A 23,915-nucleotide genomic window follows, 5' to 3' on the forward strand; every position below is an offset into this window, starting at 1 on the left:
TTTAGTGCAATATTTTGGGTTGGAAAGATTGTCAAAGAAGATTCTTGTTCAAGGTGAAGCGCTACACCGAGAAGTCCGAAGTAATCTGAGATGGCGGCAAAATTGAGTTCTACCGAGTTCAACATTGACAGATTTGACGGAAATGGCAGTTTCACCCAATGGCAGATGAGGGTGAAGGAGATCCTAGGGCTTGGCTAAGGCATTGAATGGAAAGGATGGGAAGCAGGAGAAGATGACAGTTGGCAAGTGAGAAGCATGGAGTCGAAGGCGGTCAGCACGATTCGACTATGTCTGGCAGATAGCGTTATGTTTAACATTATGGGAGAAGAAGATGCGCCTAAATTATTGGAGAAGTTGGAAAAGCTTTATATATAAAAAAGCTTGGCCAACCAGTTGTATGGGCTAAAGATGCAGGAAGGCAAAGATCTTCTGGGACACATCCCGGTGCTCAACGGGCTTGTGGATCAGCTCCACAAGGTTGACGAAAAGTTGAAGGAAGAAGACAAGGTTCTTTTGCTTCTTACTTCACTTCTTGATTCGTATGACAACTTGGTGACGACTTTATTGTACAGTAAGGATACGATAAAGTTAGAGGAAGTCACGGCGTCGCTCTTATCGGATGAGATGCGAAAGAAACATGTTCTTAGTGTAAGGGTAGAGCATGGATTGGTTGTTCATGGTGGGAATCAAAGAGGAAGGACGTTTAACAGGAGATCTGGAAAAGGCAGGTCAAGCTCCAGGGTCGGCGAAAAGGGCGCACAATGTTACCGTTGCAAGGGATATTGTCACATTAAGCAGGATTGTCCGAAGCGAGCTGACCGGGCGGACAATGATGCTACGAATGATGTGGTGGCGGTAACGAATGAACAGAGTGAAGTGTTTGGAGACGTTCTCACAGTCTCCTCAGGTAATCACATTTCTCCTCATGATGAGTGGATTTAATATTCAGGGTGCTCTGTTCATGTATGATCCAGGAGGGAATATTTTGATACGTTCCAAGAGACAGGGGCGGGTATAGTGTCCTTGGTGAGGGGTCTACTTGTGATGTCACGAGAGTTGGGACGGTGAAGATCAAGATGTTTGATTGAGTGGTTTGTACTTTGGGTGGTGTGGCGTATGTCCCAAAGATACGGAAGAATCTAGTATCTCTTGGCCCGTTGGACTCTAGGGGTTGCAGGTTTTCAGCTGCAAGTGGAGCCATTAAAATCACACGTGGCTGTATGGTTCTGATGAAAGGATAGAAGTGTGGTGGATTATATCGTCTGTTCGAGGACACAGTGACTAGTGTTCCTAAGATCTCGATGGCTAGTTGGAAACGGGATAATTGTGTGCGCACACGTAGGGTCTATTTCGTAGTTGGTGCAGAGACAGGTTTCCAGGTTGCAGATGATGGTGAGAGGGTGACAGTACCTACGTTGGGGAGGATGGATCGAGATCCTTTCTAAGGTTGACTAGGTGAGTCAACGGGTTGACAGCTACACATGTGCATTGGCCGTGTTGATCGAATCGAGAGGAGTCAGAACCAAGGTGATTCGAAGGTATGTAGCTGGTAGTTTGGAAGGCCAGTGGTGGTTTGCGGTGATAGCGAACCGGTGATAACATCAACGAAAAATCTTTAGGTGTCTGGGGAATAAGCCAAGGTGGAGATTGTTGGAAAGTTGCCTTATTTCCGACCCACGTTGGATTACTTGGGTGGGAAGGCAAAATAGCAAAGTAGTAGGTTTCTCTTTTTGAGGTTTAGAAAGAAAAGAAAAAGCTAGCTATTTTAGCTCCCAAAACCCACGTTTGGAAAGGGGCAAGAGTGGTGTTTCTCATGGGTGTGAGAACGTGCAAGAGAAGAGAGAGAGAAAGAGGGAGAGAAGGAGAAGAAGAAAGTGGGTTTTTCTTGGGTACCTTTGGAGCTTTCTCTTGGGTTTTTGTTGGGTTTTCTTTTGTGGGTTTCTCTCAGGTAACTCTTGGGTACGGTCTTGGGTTTGAGAAGCAAGGAAATGGTTGCGGGTTTGTGTTTTGGTTTAAATCCATTGTAATCCTTGTATGTTGTTTTCTCATGCTGGAAGATCGTGTTTCTCGCCTTTGGAGTAGGCTTGTCCCAACCACGTAAAATCTCGGTGTTCATCTTGTGGCTTGTTTGTGTATTTTACTTTTCCATTAAATTTGTGCACGGTCGAATTGTTCTGCCCGGTGGATTTTCTCAACAACATGGTTATTGTTAGGTTGTAATCGTAGTCATCGAACTTGGATCCCACATAGTACTCAGATCGTCGAGAACATATGTTAGGTCCATTTGAATCTTTAATAGCTTGCCAAGACCATATGTTGCGTCCATCTATATGGCTTAGCTTTTATTGGCAAGCTATTAAAGATGCCTTAGGCTTTGTTTCTTTCGACATAAAATGGGCGTAAAAGAAAATTTATGCCCATATTTCACTAAAATGGATGTAAAATTTATTTTATCGCCCATTTACATAGAGAAAAAATGGAACCTTATCGATGAAGGTTATAGGATCATCCAATTATAGTAGGACCAACTGCAATGGGCTAAACTTGTGGTTACATGCGACATGTAATGGAAAGGAAAACCATGGGCATTGCAAATAGATTAACTTAAATAAGGCCCTATTTTAGTTGTATCCAAAAATGGCCTTACCTTTCCTTTATCTCATGCAATAATTACATGAAGCAATTGATACTCATAAGCAAATGCATGGTACTTTTGCCAAGAAGTCTTTCAATCCATAAATCATATCATGGCATTAAAACCCCCAAGTGAGTGTTACCTTCTTATCTTAAAATGAAAACTAATAATCAAACACACTAAAAAGAAATTTCTCTCTCTACACATTAATAATCAAACCCTAAATTTAGCTATTAACAACTACAATTAGTGGTTTTTCCCTCTTCTATTTGAAGAAAACCTATCATGTGTAATTGAAATATCATGGGAAATCAAGTGTTTTTTTCCTTTGGCCTTTTTTGCATTAAACCTATTCCCAATCCCTTCAATTAATCAACTCAATCATTATTGAAGAGTCTCAGCGGGCATAAAAAGATAAAGGTGGTCAGAGAGAAATCTCTCTCTCTCTCTCTCTCTCTCTCTCTCTCTCTCTCTCTCTCTCTCTCTCACACACACACACACACACACACACACACACACAAACAAAGCTACTAATGAGAGTAACCTAATCAATGAGCAAGAATCTATATTCAACAAGAAAAAGGGCTCCACTGCATCAAAGAGCAATTGTCTTGATCGAATGATCCGATTGGGGAACTCTTGGATAATGATCTCTATTTCCATAAATAGAGATCTCTATTTTCACGGGGTTCTACACGTGCAATGGTCGTTTCGGTAGTGATCTCTATTTTCATAAATACTTACTTATAATTAGAGTGTATATTTTGGAGTTTTTATATGGTGGCCGACCGTCAAACAACAAGCGCAGAGGGAGAAAAAACCCTGTCCCTTGATTTTTTTATCCAGGCAAACTCCCTTTTTTGACTTTTACCTTTATCAAAAATCAACGTGGTTGATTTTTTGTCTCTCCGCTCTTTATATGTGAAGGGCGGCCACCATATAATTTCTCATATTTTTGTACTAATCTTGTTCATGCATAATGCATGTCATTTTCTTGTTTTTGTTGGTAAAAAGAGAGAGAAAACTTAGATTAAAGGCTTCCGGTTTAGAGTTCTGCCAAGAAAAGTTTTAGCCCACAAACTTTTTGGGATAATAGTAAAAATTGGAATGAAAAATACTCTTATTTTGAAACACCAATATCTGATTTCTTTACAACTAATCCTTTTTAGTGGGCTTCACAGCATTTATTTATTTGGACCCTCAATTGGGTCCCCACAAGCTTCCTATAGTAATGGTAAAAAATTAGAATGTAAAACTTTAAAACCCAGATTACTTAACATCCCTAGTGTGATCCCTACTTGAAGAGTCCTAGGCGTTCTCAGAGTGACCCACAAGGCCACAATCCACAAGACTTCCTTAGAGTGACCAACAATCTGGGAAATCTTTGGGCATTTTAAAATCCCCGCGACTGACCCTCCCTAAGGCTCTGTTCACTTGTTTTCCCGAGAAAGGTAAAGAAAATGTTTCCCGGGAATCTGACATGGCATTAGGAAAAAAAATCCAAGGAATCTGTGCAGGAAAAGGTTTCCCTGTACTGTTTCTGGACTGTTCACTTGCGCAGGAAAAGGTTTCCAGGGAAACTGCTTGCCCTTCTTTTTGCACTAGTTTCCTAGGGAAACAAAATCCGTGTGTTTTTGGTCGGAAATGAAATCCCTAAAGGGGGGAAAATGAGCTTTTCCATGTCATTTTTTGACTTATTGCAGAAATTCCACATGAGTAATTCTATTTTCACTGGAAAGCAAGTGAACACCAGAATTTTGTCTTGACAAGGAAAAAAGAGGCTGTTTTCCAGGGATTTGCTTTCCAGGGAACGCTAGTGAACAGAGCCTAAGGATCTTCTTAGGAAGACTCTTTCACGTGCATCCCAAAGGGGAGGGCTTTTCTTCACAAATGAGAGATTTTCATCTTGGGCCACTTGGAGGATAGATTTTGACGACTTATTCTTTTCTTTTGTAAGCCCATCTAGAAGAGTAACTCCTTTAGTCGGAAAAGATTTTGACTCCATTTTTGTAAGGAGTCCTCTCGGAAGAGGAATTCCCTAGAGTCAGAGATGTTAATTTTGTAAGGTATATTCTGAGGAAGATTCTTTCACGGACCCTTGATTTTCTTCCCGGATGAGAGAAATTTTTGTTGCGGAGATGAAAACTTTTTTCCCTTTCCTTGAGTCTTACAAAGAGAGCTCTCAAGGAATATCTTTTTCTCGCTGAGGGAAACCTTCTTAATGAGTCTGCTAGAATTGACTCAAGAGTATCCACCTTCTTCTCAGAGGAAGTCTCCAAGAGCGAAGGAATATAATTGGTTAATAATCTTTCTCACTTTTCTCTCTTATTCTCTTCTTATCCTTAGCATAGCTCTTTTTTCTCCTAATGATTCGATCCCCCTTCCAAAATGATCGCCTCCTATTTATAGAGTTCGTCTTGGGGCCGTTAGCAACTACCACCACACCCTTTACTTTTATTCCCATGTTCTCAACTTTTTCATTCATGGGGACCTCGTCCTGTTTATAGAATTTCATATTTGATTGTGTACTACTTTTTTGAATAGATAAATCAATAGTTCAATTTGATTTTATTATGTCCTTTTCTGCCTGACAACGTCTGTTAGTGTATCTTTGAAATTAATGGTGAGTCCTTATATATGTCATGCCACTATATATAATATGTCTCGATACTAATTGACGGTCGAGTTCTGATGATATTCCATCTTCAGTCATCAACATTATCATAAGCTAAAGAGACGCTTACGCTGCCTTGTCCTGTGTCTCTTCCATTTCCTTAGGGGAAGGGCCAAATGACTTGGTTGCGGACATTAGGAAAGGGCATTGATCCTATAACTCAAATGGTTAGGGCTTTATGTACAACCTCAAACTCGCAGCTCACTGGTTCATGTTTTAGACCGATTTAAATGGGGAATCTTTGTATCATACATTGTTGTGGGCTGTACTCGTCCATTTTACCTCCACAAATCGTAGGGTTGGTATGATCCTATGGATCTGATTTTTTGTGGACACCCTATCTGTGTGAGGACCATTCAAATGAATGGTTTGGATCACCCAAACAATGTGGGCCCCCACTGTATTTTAAGCTAGTGTGTAGGTAACTTACCTACACAAGTGTGTAGGAAATGTTATATATATATATATATATATATATATATATATATATATATATATATATATATATATATATATATATATATATATATGAGAAAACGGTTCCTACACACATGTGTAGATAAGTTATCTACACACTAGCTTAAAATACAGTGGGGGCCACATTATTTGGGTGATCCAAACCATTCATTTTTAAGGCCCTCACATAGATAGGGTGTCCACAAAAAATCAGATCCATATGATCATCCTAACCATTCGAACTGTGGAGGCAAAAAATGGACTAATTTATGAAGGTTTAAAGACATCCATTTTACCTCCACAAATCGTAGGGTTGGGATGATCCTATGGATCTGATTTTTTGTAGACACCCTATCTATGTGAGGGCCTTTAAAATGGATGGCACGGACCGACATTAATCCCTATGTCCCAGAACACAATGTCATTATGCTTATAGACGGTCGAGTTCTAATGAGATTCCATCTTCGGTCCCCAACATTTTCATAAGCTAAAGCCATGTTTATGCTGTCTTTTTCTTGCATCTCTTCATTTTCTTTAGTGATTGAGCCAAATGAATTTGTTTGCTGACCATTATTAAAGGCATTTGCGTCTACCTCAACTGGCTAAGGTTTTCTGCCCAACATTGAAGCCACACATGTTCATATGTTTAGGACAAATTTGGGTATTTGATTTGGAATTTGTTAGTCCCTAGTTATACGATTGTAAGTGATGTATGAAAAAAAAATTCTTTCATAGTATTGAATTATCATTGGAGGAGGAGTGGGGCGTTGGTTCTATTTCCACCCCCATTTCTAGCCATTCCGTCCTTGTTGACTTCTTGTTTTCGCTTACAAGTGGCATTCCGTTTAGTGGCCCATGACCTGTTAGGGACAAAAAATAAAGAACATGAAAGCACGAAAGTAGGTGTGTGTCAGCCTGTTAGAGTCTCTCTCTACAGTTACACAGTACCCAACCAATACCAGCAAAGTGAGTTCTGGTTCTTTTGAAGGCCACTAGCAAATAGTTACAGCCTCTGTCCTTGGATTTAAAGGAAAATTTCATCTTGACTGATTTAAATCCATACACATGCCTCTATAAAAGTTTATTTTAATCCAAAACCATACCTTTGTAAAAATTATTTTAATCCAGAATAAAGCCTTGTTGTAATAAAATTTTCATCGTTCAAAAGAATGCAGAATAAATCCTTGCTAAACATTCTCAGGATCTTAGACGTGTTCTCAAATTGGAGCGAGCAAATCATCAAGCTTGGCCAACAAAATTGCAAACAGCTGCTCTTCAAGGTGGCAAACGGGCTGTGCCGGCCCGCGGCCCGGCAAGGCACGGCACGCCACAGATAGCCACAGTGAGGCATGTCGTGCCGGCAGGCATGAAGCCGCGGGCCGTGCCCGGCTTGGTTGGGAGGCCCGGCACGGCCCGTTTGGCCAGGTATGGCACGGCACGGAGGCCCGGCACGGCATGGCCCGTGAGCCCGGTTCCCCTTTATAAAATGTTTTTTTTTAAAAAAAAAAACCCGAAAATACCCTCCAAAAGTTGTTTCAAACGGCTAGTTTGGGGGGTATTTCATCCAAAACATATATTTTCAAACAAAAAAAAGAACACGGGCCTGCACGGCTGGCCGTGGGCCGTGCCGTGCCTAGCCTCGAGGATTTCGGCCCGGCACGGAAGGGGTCATGGCACGGCACGGCCCATGACCCCTTCCGTGCAGTGCCGTGCCAGGCCGCGGGCCTATCCGGGCCTCATTTGGTCGGCACGTTTGCCACCTTGAGCTGCTCTCCTACTTGCTGCTGAATGGTTTTTTATGGTTAATGGAATGGCTAATTGTAAGGGTGGAAATATCATCCCCATATGACACGCACACACACACACACAAAACACTAAACACTATACACTTTGCTTTGATATGTTCTGCATTTTATATATGACTAGGAAAAGTTCACGTGCAATTTGCACGTGTGACCCAAGACCTTAAGTATAATACCATTTTAAAAAAACATGAGAGTACAAGTATATTATTCTTCTGATTTCATTGGACCCACAATGTACCTCTTCATTGCCATGTGCTTCTTACCATATTTCTCTCTGTATAGAAATGTTGAGGATGCAATATCATGGTTAAAAAACAACTGAGTTCAAGCATTACAATCATTATGATAGATAGATACATTCATAAGATGTTGCTACATTACAATCATTATGATAGATAGATACATTCATAAGATGTTGCTAAATTACAATCATTATGTTAGGTAGGAAACAACTTACAAAATTACGTAGGAGGAGATTATGAAGTGAAAATAACACAAATTTAAGACCAATGTCATTAGGAAAGTTTGGAAAGGGGAAATGGAAAATCAGCTAAGATTAGACAAGCAACATGGTGGATCTTCCCAATAAGTCTATTTCCTTGAAGCTAACTTGGAACCCATGAGAGTGGGAGATCCAAAACTCAAAATAGACAAAATATGGATCACTAAACCTACAGTTCTAGCAGATCAATTGTCTTGAGTCACATAATCAGCAAGGTTGAGTCCACAACTTTACTTTAAGCTAGCAACATACAACAAACAACATCAACTGCCAGAGATAAGGGTTGATGAGACCAATGACAATATTACTACTCTTCATTTGATGTCGTTTGAGTATGGAAATAGCCATGCAGCCCTTGTTGTTTTGAGCACAGATTTCGTGGGGACTACTTTTCAGTAATTCAATGTGGGAAGCGAAGTCGCTTCCTCTGTTCCACTTCCTGATGTCTGATCCCACCACTCTTTTATCACATTCTCAACAGCTTGTACAACCTCCTCCATTACAATCTGAGTCCTCTTTTTCCAATGTCAAATAGGTGAAAATGCTAGGGAGGCCTCCAATATCCGCCTGTAAACAAAATTGCCGGTTTGTCAAGTGCAAAAAGATATTTTGTTTCCAATTACAAATACTCTGAATGATGGACAATATCATCATACTACTCTGAAATGTTATATTTAAAAACTGGACATTTTTCCAAAAATTAGACGAAGGAGATAAAGTATATGAAATGGTTTATAGCATCGCTCTTAATATTTACAACCAGAAACCCTTAATATTTACAAACAAAAGATTGAAGTCATTACCCTTCGTGTCTCCAACTGCAGAATCCAAGTAAGTTCCTCCACCCGCTTTATCTATGACTGCAAAGAGGCAGTTGTACATCACATTGGAAGGATTGAAGGGACCTCATTGCCATCGTACACTCCAACTGACAAAATAAGCAAGTTATTAAATCACTAAAAAAAAAAATCAATGGGAGGAGAGCTCAACAGAGAGATGTGCATTTCTGTTTGAAAAAAAGTAATTTCAAGACCAAGGTATTCTCACCTTGCAATCGGCAGCTATCCTGCAAAATGTTGGTCGCTGTCTTCAAAACAAACAGGGCCTTACTAATCATCCCATGATCAAAACTGATATTCATCCGAAGATCCATAAAGCAACAACTCACCAAAGGAAATTAATAGCGAAGAGAAATCCAAACCACAGCAATGCAATCCGACCCAACCACTAAAGCACCAAAATAGAAGAAAGCCATTCACATAAAGACGGGCTGAATACTGTTGAAGTTGCATCCTAATATCGTTGACATTCTGAGACCAGATCATTTATGTTGCATTTAGCCTCCAAAAATTCCATCTCGTCCATCCCTCCTCCAGTGTTCCAATAGAAGAAAGATTTCTGTATAAACATAGCTGTAAATTGCTTCGACACTCTCTGTGACAGTAAGTTTCATCTCCTGGATTGAGTTTCCAATAACCAAGAAGGTTCTGATGATACGAAAATAATAACCAAGTCTGATGATATCTTCTTTTTGATCTATTGTTGTTGTTGACACCACAACAATAACCAAGAAGAAAATCTAAACAATCTAAATAGAGTACCCTCTTTAATTAACAAAAAGGAAACAAACATAAGATCATGCTTGGTTGTTTAAAACACATTCTCTTGGTTTAGATAAAGAAATCTAAAAAATACACTTTATCTTAATATTTAGAGGCAAAATTATAATAGATCAAAATTTTACTTGAATGATTAAAATAAGATGTTGGTATTATTATTCATGACATTCTAAAGGAATATAAATGTCAGTAGACCGATTTCAGAGAGGCAAGTGTGTCCTTTGATAATCAACATGATCAGTCAAGCCTACACCAAACCTAATTATCCGGTTAAGAAAACTGAATTATACATTTAATTTAAACCGAACAAATATTGATCAGAACTGCTAATAAAATCCATTAAGAGCATATATTACCAGGAAAAAAAAGCAGACACCTATCTATGTCAAGTCGCATCAAGTCAATTTAAAAAAGAAGAACACCTACAATAAAATAGAAAAGTCAATATTTCGACAAATAAATTAGTACAGTGAACAAATCTAAATCATAAATTTACTATTAAAATATTTGAAAGAAATAAGAAAACAGAGAATGGTGGGTTTTTTCCGTGAGAAGGAAATGAATCAAATGAACAGGAAAATTGGCATAGGGAATAGAGCAATAGCATATTTATGTAACATTATTTATTTTTTCATAGCAGAAAATATATTAAAATTATAGCAACAACATAGAAATTTCAAACAGACCACTATGTGGATGTTTGTTAGCTAATCCAATAATAATTGAACAATTTGCACATAAACAAAGATGTTTGTGAAACCAAAGTCCAGTAGTCAATGTGATTGTAATTGCAATCTAAAAGAAAATAGTTAGGAGAAAATTCATAGCTCAGTTGCGAAATTAAGATCCTCATAAAATTTTATCACTATCAAGTGCGGTAAAGGAAAAGATTGAAAAGAATTCTACCAAAATTGTTCCTCTGCCACACAAAAAAAAAAAAAAAAAACCCATGTAACTAAATGATAGATAAGTTACAAAGTTGAATCAAGAATCGGCCAATTCAAGTCAACCGACCGACACCGGCTTTTAGAGACATATGAGCGAGAAAGAGAGAAGCATTTCAATTCGGGACAAATGAAGTAAAATAGTATAAAATTCATAGCTCAATTGAGAAATTAAAATTTAAAAATCGATAGGAGTAGTGCCTCATGGTTCATGCCCAAGAGTTTATGATGTACATAAAAAAAAAACCCACACATAGAGAGAGGGAGACAGGGAAAAACAATTTCCATACGATATAACCTATTCTAAGGAGCATTTACTCATACATCGACTGCTATACTGCTATTTACCACCCAATATTAACAAAAGATAGATGATCCAAGTGTCAAAAAAATGGATGGATCTTGCATTGATATATATTCAAAAGACATACAGCTGAATAAAAAATCTAATTAGAAAATCTAAACCTAATCAGTTGATGGAATGGCTTTAAAAGAACAAACGATTGGTTCGTATGGCGGGTCCACCTTTGCGGGGTCCACAAAAAGCGACTAATCGTTGGCTTTATAAGCCACTTAAGCGCAGGGAGCTCCCTACGCAGCTGCGCAGGAACACTTTCCTCACAAATAAAACCATTTATATGAAGTTAATCGTAAGAATAAAAAACTTCCATTGATAATCTTTATAAATCTCTAAGGAAAAAAAAAACTCTTGATAACCTTTTTAAATCATCAATTAATGATAAGCAATTCATAACTATCATCTTCAGAATCATCCACAACAAGAGCAGAATATGGGTTGTTATGCAACAACTGTTGTTTACTGGGGCCTGGGGGAAGTGAGCAGATTTGTTAAATAGCCTTGGGTGATCTAGAAATATAAGAAATTCATTACTGCAAATCCAAAATAAATTAATCCAAGCATGATTATGTCTGGAATAAATGTGCTCTATTGGCCACTCACGTGTCCTAAGCACTGTCATGCATGGTAGCCTATGCTGAAATCACACCTAAACATATCATTATGCAAGAAGCCACATCACTTACAAAACAAGATGTAATTTTCTTTCACTAATGAACGATAAAAAGTACACATTGGAAAAAATTGTGTGAATCATAGATTTATAAACAAAATCCCCAAAACTAAAATTTCAGTGTAGAAGTTTCTACACAGCACCCATCTAGATCATACATTGATGCAAAGTAGGTCATAATAGATCACTTATTAAATGTCAAAAAAAATGAAAGTTATTTAATTCCAACCATAAAAATTGGTATGTTGGTGTGTTAGTCACCAAAAAGATATGTTAGGGCATTTTTCCACCATATCAACTACCCTTATTTGATTTGATCTTACATTTTACATAGAGGAGAAATTGACAATGATTTTAAGCAAGAAACGTCAAATGCAGGCAACGACCAAAACTGCTCAAAATTTCAAAGAGACATTGTGAAGAGATAGAACACAAGTATTTACCAATGTTTTGCTTCTCACATGCATAAATCAAACCATCACTGAAATCAGGGGCGGAGCTACATGTAGCATAAGGTGGGCAGCTGCCCCTGTTGAGTTGGGCCAAACTCCTTAATAGGCCCAACTCAAATGGGCCCAGCCTTATGTATAAGCAGCCCCCCTTATGTATAACCTGCCCCCCTTATGTATAAATCCTGGCTCCGCCACTGACTGAAATCCAACTTTTCTATCATCATATCTTATGAATGTCCTACATTGGCTTTTAGGAGAGACAACAATCTATATCATCTCCCCCAACAAAACAACAAATTGGTTTAGGAGAGACAACAATCTATATCATTTCCCCTAACACAACAACAAATTGGTAACAGAGCTAAGGGAATTCTCTCCTTTTATCATTGTCAATTTCTCATCAACATTTATCATAGTAAAGGGAGATGTGGTTCGTTCTCTGCCCATTTGATTGGTTGCAGCAATGAGACCAACCTGAACATGAAATTGGTCACTCACGTGTATTGTCATTAGGCCTATCGACGTTATCAATCAGATGGCGATATCCTGAAATCACTGCTCTAGATTTCACTTTGTCAATAATCATCAATTAATTAGCAGTACAAAATCAACACTTCATTAGCATACATGTCAGAGTTCTTAAGTCACTAATTCACCTTTTTTATTTTATTTTTTTCTAGAATAGTCTAATTATATAGGGTGCTTAGGATTCAGGTTCTATTTCGTTCAATAAACAAGTACCTGGTATTTTCAAAAAAAAATTAAGAAAATAGTCTAGTTATACTCATGCAAAATTAAGGGGCTATGAGAAATGCTTAAAGTGCTTCCACTAACTTTGGCCATTGTAAAAAATTAAAGCAGAATATAAACAAGTCCTTTAATAGACAAATTATTGCTTAGGAGTGCATAAATCATCAACTTTTTGGTCTCACATTCTCAGAATTAATCTACAAAATTGTTGATCACCTGTAGCAATTAAAATACAAGAAAATAAAAAAATTGGCTTCATACCTCAACAGACCCATCATACATTAAAAAAACGCTGACCATCTGTGCTAGTAGCCTAGCAATATTGCAAGCTCTGTGTATAGTTCATATGAAGAATAGACAATGACTAAGAGAGACACCAATGCCACCGGACCAACTGCGACTTGACTCAATGACTCAAATATAGAATAAATAAAGATAGGAATGAAACCAGAATCTGTGTATAAAAAACGATATAATTCAATCAAGAAAAGAAAAGTGTAGCATATAAGGGAAACCAAATACACTGAAAGGAATAAAAGTGCAATATACTCAAATGAAAGCAAAAATCTCTTAGCATTTCCAGGAATTATAGTTCACAAATGAAATAATCACCTATCTCCATGCAGAAATTCTCTTGAATATACATCAACAAAGACAAAAATTGATCAAAGAAGACGGTGAAGAATAAATACAGAGAGAGAGAGAGAGAGAGAGAGAGAGAGAGAGATACCTACGGAACAGGCGCCTACGGTGATTCCAACCATAAGATCGTCCTGCAAATACTACCTACGGAACAAGCGCCTACGGTGATTCCAACCATAAGATCGTCCTGCAAATACTCTCTCCACCTGTAGCTTTCCCCAAAAAAGAAAAGAAAAAGTACTCTCTCCACCTGTAGGTTCATGCTCTTGAGCTCTGGATGCCATCTGGAAGCAAAAGGATGGAAGAAGAAGACAACAAGGAATTAGAAGATGGAAGGGGTTCTTTAGTCTGAAGAATTTGGATGTCGCATACACTTGACTTCACATTGTTGGGGATCCATTCAACGAAGTTCAGTTCTTGTTCAGCCATAGGCCCATAGCAGGGGTCATGTAGCCACATATCATTATAGTAAAGAGACATGTAATTTCGTAAACACAGTTCCTATACTGTATTCAAAGCAACCATTTTTTTTGAGGATATTATATTCAAAGCAACCATATTTACATATAAACCATATTCAAAGCAACCATATTTACATATAGACCGTATTTAAAGCAACCATATTTACATACAAACAGAGTTCAATTTTAAAAATATGCAAATTTAAGTCATCGTTTGTTCTGGAGAAAAAGTTTGATTATATCAAAAAACACTGGTAAGTTCGTCATCCTCCTTTGCCTCCACCTAATTTTGCATATCCTGAAATAAATTAGTTGAAAATAATAAATGATTTGTACAAATAAGAACTTAAAGACAAATAATAAGAATTAGGGACAAAAAGTTACTTTCCATCAAAAAAGATTCGTAATCTTCATGTGCCATTGAGTTCATTTCAACTTTGATACCCTTGAATCCATCATTTGAAAATGATAAATCAACTGTAGGAGTGAATATTGCCAAAAAATAATATGAAAGAGTTGAAGTTTTAATGATTTGCAAAAAGAAATGGATGACCTACAAACTAATACAATCTAGTTATCTGGCAGAAGTGCAGCTATTTCTGCTGGAGGCTTTTTCCACTCTTCATCATCTATTTCTTCAATGTCAACACACGTGTATTGCTGTGAAGACACATACTCAATTCATATGTACATTTTCAATGAGTGCTGGACTGAAAATGAACCAACACACAAAAGCTGAATTGAACTAATACTCACACCTTAAAAAAAGACAACGTAGAACCACTACAAAGAAGAAAAAGGGGATAACCATAATAAGGTAGTTTCTTATATGAACCTAACTGTGGCATATAATTTTTTTTCATCTCATCCAATCTGTAGACACCCCATTTTGACCGTGCCCTTCACCTTCCAATTTTATGCAAAACCCCATCAAATGAATGAATTAGGGTCCCAAACTTCACCCTAAGCTAGGTTGGGGTCTCATCTAGGTTCCTGCAAAATTTCGTCAGAATCCGAGCGCGTTTGCCTAGCGATCGAGCCGAGGCGGTGTCGTAGTGTAAACCAGAAAAGGGGGTGAATTTATCCTGAAGGGGGGGCGAATTTATCCTGGAAAGGACGTGGCCTGGGGCAGAAAAGACGCGATTCGGGTGTGCGCTCATCAAATTTTGCGCATTTTTGTGCGCCCATCAATATAGTAGTGTCGATATCAGCAGCCTTCATTTGATATATATATAAAAAATAACGAAAAAAAAGGGGGGGAGATCTTCATTTTCTAAGAGAGAGAGAGAGAGAGAGAGAGAGAGAGAGAGAGAGAGAGAGAGAGAGAGAGAGAGATCGTCTTCTCCGTTGAGATGCCGACGGAATTCCAACCGGATTTCCATCTCCAGCAAGCTCAGATCTGAGATCTCTTTCTTTAATTCTATTTCTTCCATCTCTAAACCTTAGATCTGCACATTTTTTCATCAGATATACTTTTAGTTTTCTTTGCTTTTAAATCCCATCAGATCTGGATTTTTTTTTTATAGAAACTCCAACCGAGCTTCATTTTCCTCAAACCCTAGCCATGAAACCTTAGATCTAGACAAATTCAGAGAGGAAGTGTTGATCTTCTTCTCCGGTGGCTTGATCAGAGCTCCGATCTGTGATTTGAAGAGGTTGAAGAAGAAAATTCAGGTTAGGAGATTCAGAAATCTGCAGTTTCAGAGAGAGAAATTGAAAGTTTGAGGAAGAGAAAAGGGATTCGAGCTTCTCTTCATTTCAATCTTACCTTGTACCTTTTAATTTCTTCCTTATTCTTCATTAAAGCTGCTGATTTTCTTTGATTTCTTGCTTCAAACCCTAAGTAGCTTGAGAAATCTTTGGAACCTTAAATCTGTTCATTTTCTAGTGAAATTTCAGATCAAGCTTTCCTCAATTTTTGTTTAAAGCTTAAATTGCCTTGGAATGTTCAGATCTAGCTTTAGCTCTAATGAAAGTTTGAGCGAATTTCAAAAGTTATAGATGTTTTATCCTCAAAAGGCCTTTTAAGAAGCTTCAGCTCAAATTCGGAGTATGACGAAGCAAATATGTTCGAGAATTAGAGGAAAACAGCAGCTCTCTAGATTGAGCTCGCGTTTTAACTCTGTTCCGCCTTTGGAAACTGAAGAAGAGTATTCAGACGATTTTACTATTTTGAGTTTCGAAGACGAAGAGCATGAAGAATCCTATAAAAAATTGGAAGCAGAGAGGGAAAACATTCGTTTTTTGTCAATTACAACGAGGAATACAGCTCCACTTCAGAATTCGACGATCTAATTGTCCAGCAGGAGTTGCTCTTTCCTTTACATGAGAATCAGCAATGTGTACATTGTGATTGTTGTCAGCAGCAATGCTAATGTTGCTTGTGTATTGAAGTTCGTTGTCGAGGCGGTTGCACTGTTCAAATCTTATTTTGGTGGGGCATTTGATGAAGATGCTATTCGTAACAATTTCGTTCAGATTTATGAACTTTTGGATGGATGATGCCCAGTTACAATGGAGTCTTGACAATCAGCTGCATTCGCTCACTTACGCAGATTACACTTAAGCTTACAGCCTGGGTGCCACTTGATCGCGTATTCTGTCTTATTAAACCTTTCCGTAATTTTGAGACGGCACCATGGCAAGTTAGAATTGAAGCAAGTAGAGCACTGCTTGATCTTGAGTTCTACTTCAAAGGCATTGATTCAGCCTTGTCATTATTCATGGAATTCTTAGATGAAGAGCCATCTTTACGAGGTGAAGTTGGCTGTGCATGTGATGCACATGTGTCAAATAAGGGAGGCCTCCAACACTTTATGGTGTTCCAAGAGTTCAAATACAACCTGTGGTGGATGCTGAACCGTCCACCGATGAGAAGATTAAATCTGCTCATCTGAAGCTAAGGATATCTAAGCCCCAAGAAGCTCTCACCGGTACACCAGAAGCCAAGGATACACCTATCATCATCTCACCCGATGGTTTGGCCATTTCAGAAGCTTCCAAGGAAGCTGATACTGTTTCTAACGGCCACGAGCGGAGAGTTCCTGTTGTTAAGATCAGGGTTAAGCAATCAGCAGCATCCAGTCGAGCAGAGGACTTGGATAATGTATTGGACAACTCTCGTGGCGACCATAATGAAACCGAGTTGGCAGCCAGCAGTTCTGTGTCTGTTGATGCGCCTCATAGGCTAACGAATGTGCCAATAAGCACTAGCGATCACAACCTTGAAGAAGTCCACTCTTGTCATGATCAGGTTTCTCGAATGACTGCAAGTATTGGAAGTGCAAAATTCGTGGACGATGATGAGGTCTCTAAGGAATTGCAGTGCACTGCTAACTCGAGAAAAGGATGAGGTCGGAGCTTCATTGGCGTTGGGAGATTCAGATTTGGGGGTAAAAAAAAAAAAGAAAGAGAAGAAGGAGAAGAAAAGAAAAAAAGCTCATAAAACGATGCATTTTAATGGCGAAAAACCAAATGCCTTGCATCTTTTCGAAGAGAATGTCGGTTTTTGGAAGATCTTTCAAAGCCTTTAAGGAAGCTCCTCTGGTGGATTTCGATTTCCCTCTCTGCTCTATTTCAGTTTCAGGTCCGTGAACTTCTTATACCTGTGCTAACCATTTGAGCATTTGATTTTTTGGGTATTAATTTAGAAGTACTTGTTGAATTCGAAAAAAAAAAAAAAAACTGTACATGCTTGCTGTCGAGCCCTTTTTTTTCTATTTTCGGATTTCTAAAACTTAAAATCACCAAAAAAAAACTTCTCAATCTTGTAGATCTCGTCGAGCCGGTCAGTTCGACATATGGCGGCCCAAATTGGCCAAAAGACGAGAGAGTTATGCCCGTTTAAAATTTTCAGTCCACAATGCTGTTTTTGTTCAAGTTTTTTTTAGAAATTATCGTGTCGAATAATTTTTGGGCTGCTTCTGATCGGAATTGTTCGAAATTGTCAACTGGAAAAGTGTTCGTTATAATATCTCTTAAAACTGTCTTATTGAGCAACTTTTTCCATAAAGGCTTTTTAATATGTCAAAAACGACTTGCAAGCTTCAGTTTTTCTGAAAAAACTGTCATTTCTGCAACAGCAGCTTGTTGGCCATTTTTAGGCTATTCCAGGTCTGTTTTGTCCGAAGTCATACAAAGAAAAAATGTTCTTCACAAGATTTTCTAATACTTTGTCCTTGAGTGAATTTTTCCAGAAGCGATATTTTAAGTGTCAAAACTGAGCCCGAACTTTCAGTAAAAACACTAATATGTCTTTTAATGGCGATGGATCGGAAGAGACCATTTTCCGGCCACTTCTGGCCAGATCCAAACAAAATGGTCAACTGTGAGAATGTCATTCATGCTGAGATCTACAATTTTGATTAGTATAGTTTTTGATGGTTTTGATGTTTGAGGGGTCTAAAAGTCAGTGCAAAGTTGCATTTTTCACATTATATGACATAACTGTGCCATTTCTTGAAAATCATGGACAATATGAGCTCTATTCAATTTTAATGAGTGTTTGAGATGTTTTGAGCTTGATAGCAAGTTTTAAATCATATATTGAATCATTCTCATGATTTAGTCGGCTGTTTTTACCATTTTTGGTGAAAATTACATGTTGGGTGGAAATTTCACCCTTTCTTTTCTTTTTTTTTTAGATTGTTTTGAACCTATATTGATTCTAATGCTTGTATTGGGATATGATGAGCATGCTAGCCAGTCACAAATCACATATTGATCAATTTTCATGATTTACTTTATATTTTAGAGCCTTATTTGCGAAAATTGCCTATTGTGTAGAGTGCTTTCAAATTTTTTTTTATGCTAAATGAGTGGAACTCGTGCTATATGTCAACCTAGACATCTAAACTTCTAGGATCACTTCCAAATCATGTCCAGACCTTCCAAATTCCATGAGTCTCATTTTAGGGGACACACTTTGTCTCATTAGAATGTTTTCCTTTTTGAAGACAAGTTTTGTCTCATTTAGAGAGTTTTCCTTTTAGAAGGCTTATCTAGCCTCATGTTAGAGCCCTCCTTTTTAGAGCGAGTCTTTGACTCATTTGCCCTCTCTTATAGAGCAATAGAGAGTCTTGGACTCATTGGCTTCCCATTTAGAGTTGATTATCCTATATGTTAGGAGTTTGTCCCGTAGCCTTTTGGTTCGTCTGTTAGATATGACTTTATCATTTAAGATGCTTTTACCTGCTAGGGATCTTAGATCATTTTCATTGTTCTTGGGACACCAGTTACTTGTTGTGGATCGTCTCTTTGAGGCGTTAGTTGCTTGTTCGGGGTTTTCACCTTTGGATTTAGGGCTTTGCCCTAGTTTGTGGTTGTGCTTGCGTGTTCCCTTTAAAATTGAAAGCATTCAAAGGTCCAGAACATTGGAAAAGCTTTAAAATCCAAAAACAGTATAAATTTGAAACTCAAAAAATATTTGAAAACTTTAAAAATATCAAAAACATTTGAAAATATTAAAAAACCTTAAATCAGCTAAAGTGTTGAGTTTTATAGCGTATTAGGAGAGTTCGTTTCGAACTACGTTGGCTTGATCCTCTTCCACGAGGTACGTAGTGCAGCTTGGGATTTACATCCCAAGTTCAGCCAAACTTTGTAAATAAATGTTTTAACCATTTTTCTTCAAAACCTTGTTTTCAACAAAATCTTCCCCTAGAGTTAAGAGTTTGTCCTAGATAGAGAGTTTTAGAGTTAGGGAGTTTGTCTTTGATTTGTTGTGTGCTTGTTTGTGTTTGTTTTAGAGTTAGGGGTTTGTCCTAGAGTTATAGGAGCGCCTCCGTCGGGTCAGTTGGCGATCCACATCGCCGACTGATGACTAGAATAGGATGCGTTAGTCAACCATTTGTTTTCCTTAGGGAATACAGCCTAGTTACACATAGGTTGTAGGAACCACCTGCATTAGCCTAGGGCTAATCTGCATTTAGTTAGGGCATATAGGGTGTCCTAAAATCCACAATTCACTGAAAGTTAAATAATCGTACAAGAAACTTTAATAACTAGTCCGGTCTTTTAGATCGAGTCTAGGATAGAGGTCTAGGTGTCTTAGGCATCCTAGCTTAGAATAGGCGCGAAGAACTACGTTGCCTTGATTCTCGTGGAGGCGGGGATACGTAGGCTTCTTTGGATGAATACCAGGCCATCCGAGGACTCAGGCTAATAATTTAGAGTTTTAGGATTTGTTGTGTAATTATTGTATGATTTGATATGTTTTCTTACTTTTTAGTACTGATCCTATACCTTTAGCTATAGCTTGCATGTGTTTGCACATCAGAATTTAGACACCCATTAGACATGTCACTCACAACCTAGCTTTGTTTAGGTGACACATTTTTCATTTCATTTTGTATGCTTATTTCTTTATCCTCAGGAAATGCATGCTTAGGTAGACGATTCCTGAGAATTGTTCCTATTTCATATGATTTTTGCCCGAAACCCTTTAAATTTAATAATAAATGGCATAAGAGACCAAGTGCTTGCACTCGGACGAATTGGGGGTGCTCTCAGACCTTCTCCATTCGTAATCAGGCACGAACCCATATATATTTCTGGTTATCCATGGTATACAGAGCATATTTTTGTTTAAAGGATCCATGGCCGTATACCGTGGATGGCGACTCTGAGTTTGTTTAGGTACGTTTCGAATCCGGACTTGTTCCCGAATCGAAAGGTATCTCTTTTATATCGCCACTCGTGCTATGCTATGAGGGTGGCATCCGTTTCGAGAGTTCCTTGGTAGAGCTCTCCTTCACACGTGGATGATCCTAGAGGCCGCTGGGGGCTCGTCCCCCACCTCTCTCCCGGATCGGGGTCCACACAATCCACTATGGTTTTAATCACCTTTTCTTTATTCTCGAAAAGGTGATCAGGTTTTGGAAGATGGGTGTAGCCATTTGGGTGGGGTTGGATTTGAATTGAGGGAGAGTTCTTCTGTCGTAGTTGGGATTCGAGTGAACTCCAGTACATCTCCTTTGCAAGATATTTCTTTGGAATAGAAAATTATCTATGTGAGGAGTTTATGTGCAAATAAAATTTCCTTAAAAATATATGAAAAAATTTAGAGCAAGAAATTGTAACTAATTAAGAAGAAAAAGGGGATAACCATAATAAGGTAGTTTCTTATATGAAGCTAACTGTGGCACATAATTTTTTTTCATCTCATCCAATCCACTATGGTTTTAATCACCTTTTCTTTATTCTCGAAAAGATGATCGGGTTTTGGAAGATGGGTGTAGCCATTTGGGTGGGGTTGGATTTGAATTGAGGGAGAGTTCTTCTGTCGTAGTTGGGATTTGAGTGAACTCCAGTACATCTCCTTTGCAAGAAATTTCTTTGGAATAGAAAATTATCTATGTGAGGAGTTTATGTGCAAATAAAATTTCCTTAAAAATATATGAAAAAATTTAGAGCAAGAAATTGTAACCAATTATTCAATCAGCACAAAATTTTTTAAAGCAAATGAACAATGAAACAGAACTACAAAAATTATAAACACATGTGGATTAACAATATTTTGAGTGGATTAACAATGTATTATTATTTTAAATTTTAAATGTATCATTTAAACTAAAGCTTTCTGTAACTACAACGAAAATAAAAGGAAATAAATTTATTCAGTGGATTAACAATATTTATTATTTTTATTAAGAAAGTATGTTCAAAAAATTAAAAAGTTAAACAATTGTGAGAGGCAACATGAAATACATACTAAAAGCAAGTGTAACTACATTTGCATGCCCTAAAATTGGTCATTTCTTCAATGATTCAATATCTGTCGATAGTTCTTCCGGCTCGACTGATAAAACAGATGTTCTATGTTAGAAATAAATGGTTTGTGATTAAGTAAAATTAGTTCAGGTGGGTTTCAATTTTGGCATGCTTGGGAGTCGATCAATGATTTTTCTTTTCTTTTTCTTTAGATTGAAAGAGTTAAAGCATTGGTAGACTTTTCTGTTACCTTGAAGAGAAGGTACCGAAAGACAAACCAACCAGTGTATCCAAGCCCAACTAACTCCAGAATCTTTGGAAGCTGGTAAGAAGCAACCATTAAAAACAAGTTTACCAAAACAATCCAACCCAATGGGCATTTCTTCCAAAAATTACAACAACCTAACGGCCAATAAAAATCCCAAATTACCGAAATTTAAAACCTTGGTTTCTGCTTTCAAAATAAGCAAATAAAAAAAATAAAACCAGACTTTACCTAAATCTGCAGAAGAAATGAAGGAGATGAGAAGTGCAGGTAGAAGAGAATGGTTTTGGAGGATTTAATATAAATAGAAATTACATACCAGGGTTTCTTGCTTGAACAGGGTTTCTTGCTTGAAAGGAGATTCACTCAGAGGGGAAACGTCCTACATGAAGCCTTATATGCAGAGAAGCCCACGCGGCATTTTTTTTGCCCAAAAGGAGGATCGATTGAAGCAAGTGTACATTTGGAAGAAGCAAGTGTCGAGAGAGATTGCGTATTTTAGGAAAAAATGGAGGAGAGGTAGATGAAGACTATGCAGAGAAGCCCACACGGCATTTTTTTTGCCCAAAAGGAGGATTGATTGAAGCAAGTGTACATTTGGAAGAAGCAAGTGTCGAGAGAGAGCGTATTTTAGGAAAAAATGGAGGAGAGGTAGATGAAGACTCCTGGTCGTTTCTTCTTCTTCGATTAGGGTGGATATACCTATGAATCAAATGACTTAGATGCCCTTGTGAAATTGGCAGAATTCCTGTGGTGCAGTATAGTTTATGAAAGGAGATTAAGGGGTATAACATTAAGGGATACAAATGGGAATATGAAGGGCAAACAATCGACGAATTTGCCTCACGTGAGTTTTTTGGACATATATGGAGGGGCAAATAAGGAGGCTGATATACCGATAATGGGCTGAAAAATTGGGACCTATTTGGAAGTTCAACAAAAAGAAAGGGCAGGATACATAGGGAATTTTGACGAAAGTTGGTTGACGAATTTTCCTTCGTTTACGCTTTTAGAATAGTAAGGATTACACAGTGCTTGATTACCTTCCATGTTGAGTCCTTTTATTGTGATACAGCTCAAATATTGAGGTCTGTTGATGCTATTAATTCCTTGATTAACTTGGTTCCATGCCTGTTAGAGAATATGAATTGAAGATATTGCTTTAATTCCCGACTCATGACCCATGAAGACACAGTAGACAAATACTTGTATGGATGTATGTCATTCTGAGCAAATAACGTACAAACGTATATTAAGAAAGCACAATAAGATTGTGTATGCCTGGATGTTGATTAATAGTGCTAATTGCTCTAGTAAGTTAATCTAATTGCTCTAGTAAGTTACTCCACTGGCTTGGCGATTAAACAAGCTGTGCCCAGTGTCCCATTTGCATATATCTGCAATAGAAGTTTGACATTTTTTTTATTTGTTTCTGTTATTGCTTTTATCAGTACTGTTTTTTAATTTCTTGTTCACTAGTTGAAAATTCTTTCGTGTTTTTTAATTTCGGTCTAGACCGAAACCGAAATCGGGTATGCCTTAAAAGGTTCGTTCTTCTTTTTTTTTCGGCCGAAATTTCATTTTTCTGAAATTTCATCTGAAATTCAAGGAAATTCTGCCAAAAGTCTCCATTTTATTAATTAAATAATGTTTTCCCAAAATTTTGCTAATTTTGGCCGAATTTTTTTATGAAATAAAATACTATTTTAATTGATTTCGCCGGATTTCACCCTAAATTTCAAAATTCAGTGAGGACCGAAACGCATTCCGAAACTGAAATTTGAAACCATTGTTACAGTGAGGACCGAAACACTAGATTGCCACTGATTTAACAGAGGTTGGATTTCGATGTACGCCAAAGTTCAACGAAATTCGAATCTCTGAAAAACAGAGAAAAGCAGCAAGTGACAATCGGACGGAATCCATTAGAACGATTGCTTCGCTAAGCACGTTTCTTTTGATGTAAAAT

The 23,915-nt window shown here is 37.8% G+C and overlaps 2 long non-coding RNA genes across 2 annotated transcripts; both read right to left on the reverse strand.

Moving 5' to 3' along the window:
- Positions 1–7,943: 7,943 nt before the first annotated feature.
- Positions 7,944–9,517, reverse strand: LOC143848861 (uncharacterized). Its single transcript, XR_013235492.1, has 3 exons — positions 9,120–9,517; positions 8,876–9,000; positions 7,944–8,639 (listed from the first exon to the last, which is right to left on the reverse strand). It is a non-coding gene; the product is annotated as an uncharacterized LOC143848861 (long non-coding RNA).
- A 58-nt stretch (positions 9,518–9,575) lies between these two features.
- Positions 9,576–22,278, reverse strand: LOC143860432 (uncharacterized). Its single transcript, XR_013239711.1, has 5 exons — positions 22,178–22,278; positions 21,932–22,003; positions 14,356–14,416; positions 13,655–14,269; positions 9,576–10,113 (listed from the first exon to the last, which is right to left on the reverse strand). It is a non-coding gene; the product is annotated as an uncharacterized LOC143860432 (long non-coding RNA).
- Positions 22,279–23,915: the final 1,637 nt, after the last annotated feature.

This window comes from Tasmannia lanceolata, unplaced genomic scaffold, assembly GCF_043159265.1.
Source record: "Tasmannia lanceolata isolate RefF3 unplaced genomic scaffold, GAP_Taslan_0.1 ptg000003l, whole genome shotgun sequence".
In the NCBI taxonomy this organism is placed as follows: domain Eukaryota; kingdom Viridiplantae; phylum Streptophyta; class Magnoliopsida; order Canellales; family Winteraceae; genus Tasmannia; species Tasmannia lanceolata.